The sequence below is a fragment of the Camellia sinensis genome, chromosome 15, assembly GCF_055761805.1.
Source record: "Camellia sinensis isolate YWXY chromosome 15, ASM5576180v1, whole genome shotgun sequence".
NCBI classification, from domain to species: Eukaryota; Viridiplantae; Streptophyta; class Magnoliopsida; order Ericales; family Theaceae; genus Camellia; species Camellia sinensis.
Genome location: NC_138975.1, coordinates 37009691 through 37017959, shown reverse-complemented (window position 1 = coordinate 37017959; position 8269 = coordinate 37009691). Strand labels below are relative to the sequence as shown.

The window sequence follows — 8269 nt, the reverse complement described above, 5'->3', positions numbered from 1 at the left end:
ACTAAATTTTGCAATATTTTTATTTTTTGTTCTTGTAACGGCTAAATTATTTTCAAACTAAGTCTTTAAAAATTTATTTTTAAGTTTCTAATATTTATAGAGCGTAATGTTTTTAATTATTTAATTATTGAGAATATATTACTATTTATATAATTTTTTATTTCCAAATATTCTAAAATATATTTTTCAATGTTTTTACTTTTAAACTAATAGAAATGAAATATTGATCTCAACCACTGCTCAACAGGTGTTAATATATGACAATATATATGTTTATGTTAAAATACATATAAAAATATGTACAAAAGTATAGAAATATATAAAATGTATATTAAAATCAAAATTTAAATATTTTATTTAATTTTTAATGAACGACCGGTGAATGATGGGGGACTATATCCATGAATAATACCATAAAGATCCTTTATTTGTATCATTTTATCTTAACATCTGATAAGTTAATCTAATTTTCAACATTATATTAGATCTAATTGTCAACATTATATTAAAGATATATTTGAGTGGTGAACCCATTACATGTTGATATGTGAGATAATAAATGACATGAAAATTTGATAAATATAGTATTATATAACTGACAATTGTTGGAAATTTATGATTTTATAGGTTTATTTTGGGTCATCTTTGAACCCAAATTTAAGTGGGATTCACACGTCTTTTGGGGTGGATTTAAAAAAGTGATGTGTTTCTTACCGCATGGTAAGTCACACGGTGAAGATAATTCGTCAAAACCATTTATGAGTGAATGGGAAGTCGACGTCGTTTTCAGGTTCGTAAAATGAGAAGTTGAAGAGTCAAATATAGGTTTTCTTAAATTGGTTGTCCCACATAGAAACTTTTAGAGCAACTTACACGAGTATATAAGCTTTAGGTTGATTTACTTGGATTGGGCCTCAAGAGACACCCCAAGTTTTGTAAGAAGGGGAGTCATGGACAAAGTGAGCTTTGGCTCAAACCACCACATGTGCGCCGCCGTTCGGTTGGCTAAGCCATGTTGGGGTTGGGTCTTACCTTTAATTTTTTGGACAAAATTTATTTGATTTTTTTCGAATTCTTATAGGAAAATTTAAAATTCTAACAGAATGAATTCAATTTTTTTGCTCCAAATTCAAAATTCAAATTCCAGTCAAACTAGTGCCACTCCGGTCACCTTCCTTCATCTTTCCGGCGGTTTCAACTTCGCACCTGTTCGGAGGGTTTTTTTACCCTTTCGAACAGGCACCACAATGCCTACAAATACAGACCCTTTTCCAGCAGTTTCAGAAATCCAAAAAATTTATGTGCTTCTGTTTTTCTTCCCTCTTGCATAAATTCTTCATATTAGTTCATAGAAATTTTAGAGAGTTGTAGAACACAGGTTTGATTCACCTGGTAGATTGTTCGTAGTGCTGCTACAATTTGTGTTTTCTGATCATTATATTTTGGGAGATAGACGCCAATAACCTGTAAGCATCTGTTTGGCGGCGAATTTGTCTTAAGGACAGAGTGTCACACCCTCGACTTAATCAAAGGTTGCAGTTCTAATTTCCAATACAAGAATATCTATGTAAGTAATTTATTTTTGTTATTTCAGTTTCTTTTCTCTACACAGAAGATTGTTCCAATAAAAAGTTCTTTGGTACACATTCCTTATAGAATGAATATATCATATACATATTTGTTACCCATGTTCATGTTATATTTTTTTTGTGGCAAATATTATATATTTTTTTGAGTAACATTATGACAATTTATGATTTAGATATGAAATTATAAATTTGTGTGATAGTATTATGTATTCTTGTGATAAATTACATATTTTGTGGCTCAAAATTTTTTTAATAAAAAATATATAATTTATTTATAAATCACAAATTATTATAATTTTATTAAAAGATACGAAAAATTTACAAATATATATATATAATAAGAGATATATAGTACATGCCTTTTAAGAATGAGTCCGGATCCTCGGTAGCACTTTCCTGCGGCCCTCCTTGTCATGCATCAAAACGACGTCGTTTTGACTTTTTTTTTTCTTTTGTTCTCCCACCTCTTATTTTCAGCCCCTTTTAGTTGTTCAGTCCTAGCTAAGAGAGACGAACAGAGCTTCCAAACAGATCATCGAACGGGAGAGGCGCGACAAACGCAAGGCAGCGAGAGACGAAGACACAGAGGCGGCGGTAAGGCGAGTGGAGGCGGCGAGAGACGAACACAAATTTGGTGTTGATTTGTTGAGGTTTGACGAGGTTAATTTCATCTCTCTCTCTCTCTCTCTCTCTCTCTCTCTCTCTCCACTTCTTCTTTGATTCATCCAAAGAGAGCCTTCAAACTAGCTAGAAATTTCATCTCTTTCTCTCTCCCCTTACTTCTGATGAATTTTCTAGGTTGTTTTTGTAAAAAAATTTTAATTTGTGAAATTGTTGAGGTTTTATTAATTCTATCAATTCTCTCTCCTCTTTTTTTTTTTCTTTTGTTCTCCCACCTCTTATTTTCAGCCCCTTTTAGTTGTTCAGTCCTAGCTAAGAGAGACGAACAGAGCTTCCAAACAGATCATCGAACGGGAGAGGCGCGACAAACGCAAGGCAGCGAGAGACGAAGACAGAGAGGCGGCGGTAAGGCGAGTGGAGGCGGCGAGAGACGAACACAAATTTGGTGTTGATTTGTTGAGGTTTGACGAGGTTAATTTCATCTCTCTCTCTCTCTCTCTCTCTCTCTCTCTCTCCACTTCTTCTTTGATTCATCCAAAGAGAGCCTTCAAACTAGCTAGAAATTTCATCTCTTTCTCTCTCCCCTTACTTCTGATGAATTTTCTAGGTTGTTTTTGTAAAAAAATTTTAATTTGTGAAATTGTTGAGGTTTTATTAATTCTATCAATTTTTTCATTAAATGGAATGATTTGTTGAAAGGCTTGGAAAATTTGATGTTGTTCATTTGCATGTGAGTCATAATTGTTGAGACTGTTGTTGAAGAAAACGAATCAGGATCCTCGGTTAAAAATATACAAACTACCTAGAAATTTCATTGTTGTTGAGACTGTTGTTGAAGAAAACTATCTACAAACTACCTAGAAAACCAGTAGACTGTTGTTCATTTACTTCCGTTGAATTTTGTGGGCTGTTTTTGTGAAATTTTATTAATTTGTGAAATTGTGGCTATTGAGGTTTGCTGAAATTTGTGAAATTGTTAGAAAAACTGATGTTGTTCATTTGCATGTGCATTATAATTGTTGAGACTGTTGTTCAAGAAAATGGGAAGCTTTATTGAGTGTCCATTAAGCTCTAAAAGACAACAAACAAAGATACCCCCTGCTATGCCTAATTCCTCTTAGACTTGAGTTGAGTCAGTTTGTCCCTCTATTAAGCTGTAATAGACATCAAATTTCTTATGCTGAGATGTAATTGCACTGTTTCTCACATTAAACCTAACAATTCAAATTACTAAGTCAATGGTTGAAAAATCTGCAATTAACAAAACAATATAGCAGCTAGTTTTTATTAAATGTCCAATAGCAAAGACAAACAAAAAATCATGTTTAAGCCTATAGAACTGGTAGCCACTTGCATTGCGCAGCAATCTTTCCTTTCCCCATCTTGAAGTCATTTCTCACAACCAAAACCTGAATTGAATAAGGAGAAATTTAGGTTCTAATCAATTCTCCTCGACACTGCAGCTGTGTAAATATATGTACATATGTGAAGAGAGTGATAGAGCAAAGTGATATGAAACCATTTTGAAATCATCAAGAATGTCTGCCAGCCTTCAATCTCAAAAGGTTCTTTGGGCTGATTCTTCTTGTTTCCATCCATAACTTGGTAGTTTTAGATAACCCCCCAAAGAAAGTAATGACTTGCAGATGTATATATAAGGGTAACTCCATATACATTCAAGTTCAAAGTAATACTGAAATTAAATTGGAGATATGTATCACATTATATATATAAGGGCACAAGTACTCAAGATTCAAGAATTAATGCTCAACAGAATATATATGTATCACATTAAATATCCATGGCATTTTTGTTGGAGAGTTGAGCTCTTTAGTGCAAAGCATTTGTAAGAATTGTTTATTGTGCTTTTTGTTTCCTAAACATCTTAGTTTTTTTATTCATATTCTAAATGAACATTTTCGTTTACTTTGGCTCTATATTTTTGCAGATGTCAACTTCAAGTGTTAACGGCAGTACGTCAAATCAATTGACATTTTTGAACAAAAATTGTCCTAAATGTCATAAAAAAACAACAATTCGAATTTCCGAACGGAGCGAAACAGAAACAAATTATTTTATTGTTGTCAAGATTGCAATGGTTTTATTGGATGGTGCTTGCCTACAAATGCACAATGTAGAGCTGAAGTAGAAGTGCAAATGAAAAATATGCCATCTGTCGCCGAACAGCTTCGATTTATGAGCAAACAACTTCGCTTTCAAAGCGTAGAGATGATTAACACTTATACAACCCATGGCAAAGGGAGGTTGATTTTGAGATACAGGTCGAGATTGAGAAATATAGAGACCATGACCATGACCCTAAAATGCATTGAAATAAAGTAAATAATATATGAAATGAAAATAATAATAATAATAATGCATTTTAATTTTACAAAAAACACACAATATGAATTATTACCTGAACATAATTACTACCCATGCCGAAAGGAGGTTGAGATTGACCTTGGGGAGTATAAATAGCAACACCCTATACAACCAATGCAGGAAAAAAAAAAAACTCACATGACTACATTGCAAGAACAACCAATGAAGATAAGTATGAATCTTAGTTATCCAACAACATTAATAAAGTAAAACAATGGTTCCGTATGAGGTTTAATTTCCCTAAGGTCTATGCATGTCAAAGGTTGCATACAATATTAAATATTACCTATATGGAATGATTATCAATGGCTGAAAAAGGTTCAGATTGACCTTGGGAAGTACAAAAAGAACCATCCTACATGCATAAAAAAAGACCAAAATAATTAATGTCACCCTACTAGATGACAAATGATAACCAATCCTACAAGATTAATACAAGGTTGCATACAATAGTAAATATTACCTGAATAAAATTATTACCCATGGCGACAGGAGGCTCAGATCGACCTTCAGGAGTACAAAAAGTATCACCCTACAAATGACCAATTTCTGTAATTCATTACTTTTCCAACACACATAACACAAAATTGGTAACACATATCATATAACATATAACAAAATATCATTTAATCATATACAACAATTTTGTGTAATTACCTGCTTAGATTGCATTCTTTTCTTCTTTGCAATAGATTTTTCCATCTCGCCCTTGATCCTCCTTCTTCCCTTACTAGTTGCTTGTCTTTTCTTGAGTCCCTTAGCTTGGATTAGACAATCTACTTCATCATTCTTTGGGCATGTGTTAGTTGAGGAATTTCTCAATTCAGTGACGTCCACTTAACCACAACTGTGCACACTTAATCTGTCTTCAACCAATACACTCAATTCTTCACCTTTTGCAAGTAACAAATGATAAGTTTCTTCACTTTCAGCGGCTCTACTTGCTATTGCTCTAAACATATTCATCAATGACCTATATCGATCACTTTGATGTAGTTTCACATCAGCCTTGACGTCATACCCACGGCTATTTTTCACACTTTCAGCCCTTGCTTTTTTAGTCCATCGTTTCAGTATATATTGTGCAGGAAGGTCCGTTGCATTGAATTTATCTCTAAGCACCTTCATACAATGTCAACGCACTATGCCCTTCACTTCAAACTTCTAGCAATTACAACTCAAAGAACCATCTCTATCCATTATCACATTCTTATCTTTTTTTTCCATCTACCACCGTTCGAATTGTGAATTTGGTACTCTCACCATCGTTAATAGTGCCTACAATAGACGCTTCATTGGATTGCATGTACTCATTTTGGAATTCCTCAAAAATTGTTTTGGTGTAAATATCTGCCATTTGCTTTAACATCAAAGTTGGAATGGAAATCTTTCGCAATTTTTGGGACAAATTATATTCGGCTTCCAATTCTTTATACCTCTTGTCATAGAGCACCCTCTCAAAATGCATGAAAAATTCTATCAAGTCATGATCACAATTGAGATAATCTTTCAAAAATGCATTGAATGATTCACTTAGTTGAGTAGTACTCATTCTACCTGCCCAAAAATTCATAATATATGACCATCCCCATTTGTCTTTCATACCAAAAGTTTGCTCTAACCAATGATTGTTGTGTGCATCATACCTATCAAGCATTTGGTCCTATTGTATTCTGAATTCTTCTTCATCATCAATTTCATGCATAAATTTTGAAAACACACCATTTACCCCTACATCTCCAAAAAGAGAACTTACATGCTTCACGGCATTTTGCATCAAATGTCATGTGCAAAGTCGGTGGTTTGTATTAGGCATGACAATTGGAATGGCCTTAGCCATCGTAGCATCTTGATCTGTGAGAATAGTTTTTGGAGCTTTGTTTGACATTGCCTCCAAAAAAATCTGAAACAACCATGTGAATGATTCGGCAGTCTCATCATACATCAATGCTGCACCGAATATAACTGTTTCTCGATGATGATTAAATCCAACAAAGGTTCCAAAAGGTCTATGCTCGTTATTTAATTTGTAAGTAGTGTCAAAGGTAACTACATCACCAAATTGAACATAGTCCATTATAATTTGAGCATCGGCCCAAAATATATTGTTTGTCTGTTCTTCACAATCTAATTGGACTGCATAATAAAATGATGGATTTTTCACAGTTTTCTTACGAAAGTACTGCAACACACTACCCGCTTCTCCATATTCCAAATATTTTTGTCTCTTCGATCTCAAATAATTTTTTGGGTCCAATTTGGTGAAGCTAAGTGATGCTCTTCCACCAAATTCCCTACCAAATAGCTCATAAGCAGACCTAAGAGGAGTTTTAGATTCTGAAACCAATTCTACTTCAATTGCTTGGGTGGTAGATATTTTTCTTTGGGAAGACAACATATGAATGCACTCTTGAGGTACGAGGCCATGATTATGATGTTCAACAAAATCGATTGCAACATATTTTCCTAAATTTCTATCTAACTTGATATACTCAATTGGGCACCACAACCACATCTCACCTCTTGTCACGGAAATTTTACTAGTGGATCTCACTTGTCAATGCCCCGAGTTCCCTCTTTATAACATACAAAAGTCCGTGAAGTTATTTCCTTAGTTTGTTTGTTCTTGTGTGCATACGACTTCCTAATACTAAAGCCCACATTTCTACCACAGTTATTGTAAAAGTCATACGCAACTTGTTCAGAGTCAAATGGCATGTCCAATTTCAGCTTCCAACCACAACTAGCCAACTCATCAACAACATTATTTTCTCCCATTACTTACAATTCAATACCATACAAATAATATATATATATAAAAAAAAGAAGCTAATTCCCAAAAATTGATGGATAGGATTTTTGAGAAGTGGGCCTACAAATAAATTTTGTAAAACTTTATCCGTTCATGTGCTTTCTGTCCTAGTAGTGTTTGGTTTCTGTCCTGTGTTTGTAGCAATAATCATCACGAATTAAGCTAATTCCCATCAATTGCCAAAGTTTCCAAAGATATAAATATATATATATATATATATAACAAATAAGCTAATAACAGAGCAATTAACATTCTTTCAAAAGAGCTAAAAATAAGAAATCAAAAAAATTAGGAATTCTAGATTCACAGAATTGACACTCAACCCACAAAAAATGGATGATAAAGAATAACAATTTTGATCTACAAATGGAAAACCCACTTTCCAGATGTGTAGATCTAACTAAAATCAAGCAATACCTATTCATGAATCATGAATGCAGATCACAAATATACATGTATATATTTTAGTTCTCTCTCTAGTGACTAATTTGTATAACATTTTCCTATACATATAATATACTAGTGGAACTGATGACTGGTGGAGCTCTTGTATGAATATTATTGTAGTATTAAAATAATGGAGTATATGCGTAATTATATATATATATATATATATTTATATGCTTCAGCTCTATTTTTCTTTTCTTTTTTTCTTTTTTCGGTGGATGACTGCGTGTGTTTAGGTTTAATTCAAATGGGAAATCACAATAAAATCAAGCAATACCCAGTCATGAATCATGAATGCAGATCACAAAGAACATAGTAATGCACACATAGCTTCCGAAATTTCTGAAATTTCAAACAACAAAAACAAATATATATATGTATATATCAGCGACAAAAATTTGAAATGATGATCCTG

The 8269-nt window shown here is 33.2% G+C and overlaps 1 pseudogene; it reads right to left on the bottom strand.

Annotated features, from left to right (window-relative positions):
- Positions 1-6378: 6378 nt before the first annotated feature.
- LOC145812930 (protein FAR1-RELATED SEQUENCE 5 pseudogene) lies at positions 6379-7373 on the bottom strand (annotated as a pseudogene).
- Between the last annotated feature and the right edge of the window lie 896 nt (positions 7374-8269).